This window comes from Pteropus vampyrus, unplaced genomic scaffold (assembly GCF_000151845.1).
Source record: "Pteropus vampyrus isolate Shadow unplaced genomic scaffold, Pvam_2.0 Scaffold119, whole genome shotgun sequence".
Classification (NCBI taxonomy): Eukaryota; Metazoa; Chordata; class Mammalia; order Chiroptera; family Pteropodidae; genus Pteropus; species Pteropus vampyrus.
In genome coordinates, this window is record NW_011888900.1 from 2,075,929 (window position 1) to 2,078,957 (window position 3,029).

Here is a 3,029-nt window from a genome sequence, read left to right on the forward strand (position 1 = left end):
GGGGGTTTCCAAGATAAAATAACATTTACTTTCTTAATCTCAGTGATGAGAACATGTGTGTTCACTTTTTCATTTATATTCTTTGGTGTCTATTTATCAGTTAGTATATTTTAAGGCTGCTTTCTCCGGTTAGGAGTTTTCAGTTTACTAGATAATAGTAAAGCGTGGGCAGTATTCTAGGAGAAGTAATTTTAGAGTTGGAAGGAATCTTTATGATCGCTTAGACTGGCTATGCAGAAAGTAATACCTATGTAATGTTAAAAGCAAAACAACAGACTGCAAATGGAGTCACTTATGCTAAGCCCCACATCACCAAACTGAGATTTAAATTAATTACACTTTCTGCTCTTCCAGAAATGGAATCTTAAATCAGCCAATCAGGAAGCACCTGATCAGCACTAGTAGGTAATCTGCCCGATAGGCCTCACCATCTCCTAAAGGAAATAACTGCAATAAGTCTGCAGCCCATTTTTCTGCCTAGTGTAACTTTCTTACTCCCACTCCCTTCTGCCTATAAAAGTCTTTTATGTTGTACTGCATCTTGGAGCTTCTTTCTACCTGCTAAATTGGATGCTGCCCAATTCAAATCGATTTCTTGCTCAAAATTTTTAATATGCCTGTTTATCTTTTAACAGTAACATAGCGATCTTTCCCACTGGCACACTGTGAATGACAAAATCAGTACATGAAAACACCCTGCAAGTGATTCCAATGCTCACTATTAAACAAAAATGTGTGAATATCCTCAATGGTCTTAGGTGCATTTTATTTTATATGATTTTATTTTAGACAACAAATCTGTGTTTTAAAGGCTAAATATCTTTGGAACATGATAGCTTATTACTGCAAAATGATAAGCATTCATTATGAATTGGAAGGTTATGAATTCACAATTTATAATTAAACCCAGACAAAAGTGTTGGTTCTTTGTCAAAATATATTTTCATTCTTACTAACAACAAACTAGATTTAAAATGTTTCTTTATCAGCATTTCTCAAGTTTCTTGAAACTATAGGGTTATCTTGCCAACAGTGCCCTCTGGATATCATTCATCAGGTTTCCATTTGACTGCACTCCTGTGATACTTCAATAACCTTGAAATAAAACTCATATCCCAGGATACACTTCTTACCAGCCTCTTCCAGAGAAATCCACAGATAAAAGAAAAAAAAAAAATCTTCCTAACACTTCGAAAGGTTTTTGATATGCTAATGATAACTATTACAGCTTAGGGACCATTCAGCGTGGAGACATAGACCTATTCGAACAGATCCTGTCAAACAAGCGTCCTTGAAAATACTCACATTCCGTGAAGAACTGAGACACTTAAGGAAAATGAAGAGGATGAATCCCAGGTCTCATCATTAACTTTGCCACTTTTGTTTCCTAGTTGTGTTTTTAATCACCCATCGTAATGTAAAAGTCACATCCAAATTGAATAATGTAGAGACTCCGTGAGACATGCACCCCTTCCTAAGCACAGATTATTGACTGAATAATATTTTGCCCAAATTCTTCAATAAAGATGAACCTAGTCACTTGCTGTTGGTGATTATATTATCTCTTACAGTCACGGAAATATTTTATAAGACATTTTAATATGTAACTTACTTTTTAGATGTTAATATGAGGCTGTCATAACCAGATTGTACTGTTGCAACTAGCAGCAAAAGCATTTGTTTTTTTTTCTTAATCGAATGAAATCAGTTTCATACTAAAAGTTAATGAGAGACTATGGTGGCCTTTGGTGGCGGCTGCAACACCAGAACCATATCTCCTGGGTCTGACTGAAGCTCTAGCTCCATCTAAAGAGCCTCCACCAGCTTCTGCTTTATGAACTTGAGCTCCTTCTTATGTTGGGCAATTTCAGCCTGCAAAGCAGCAGGCCACTTAGCCTAGGAAGCTTGTCACCCAGACTTGTGTCCTAAGCCTTAACTACCGTGCATCACAAGGCAGTCCTTGAAAGAGATGCGTTGTTCCTGAGTTCTGTCCCTGTCACAGGAAGAACAGGTAGCAACAATCTCTAGACAAGACACCATTATGAACATCCCAGAATGCAGGGGTGAGGCCGAAGCACTCCCTGGACCACAGAGACTGTGGAGGGCAGCACTTAGAGGTGCGGAGGGGGCATACTCTACGTGCACTACTCGTCCTTAAGGCTGGCACATCGCCCCATCGGGAGGACCTTCCCAGCTTACAGGTTCTCCAGTGGAAAAAGAGAAGCCAAGGTGTGTTTTCAGCTCCCCCCGGCATAGTGGGATGCTTCCCTTCAGGCCTCGTTGGGTCGTGCCTCGTGGAGCTCACTGGACAACCTGTGGGACTCCACAACTGGGGACCAGATGGACAGAGAGCAAAGTAACCAGTGCTTAGGGTTTAGTAGCCCGCACTCCTGCCTACAGCGGTCCCTGAGGAGGGCTGCCAGCCAGTGGCTCTGCCCAGCAGCTCAGCCAAACTGATCCACAGAGGTCAATAACAGTAGGGAAGCTGGAAAATTCACAAATACATGGAAATTAAATAGCACTCTTCTGAGGTAACGATTGATGAAATAAGAAGTCCAAAGGTATAACATAGATCGTGAGATGAATGAAAATGGAACACAACGTATAAAAATTTATGGGAAGCACCAAAAGCAGTTCTAAAAGAAAAGGTTATAGCTATAAATGCCTGCATTAAGAAAAAACAAGAATCTCAAATAAACAACCTAACAACCATACATCTTCAGGAACTAGAAAAAGAAGAATAAATTAAGCCCAGATTTAACAGAAGGAAGCAAAAAATAAAAATTATTGTAGAAATAATGAAATAGAAAACAGTAAAACAACAGAAAAGACTGACAAAATTAAGAGTTTATTCTTTAAAAAGATAAACGACACTGAAAAACTTTTAGCTGATCTTACCAAGGGAAACAAGAACTCAAATGAATAAAAGCAGAAGTGAAAGAGTAGAAATTGATAACAGAATTACAAAGCATTATAAGAGACTGCTGTGAACAATGATATGCCTACAGATTGCACAATCTAGAGAAAAA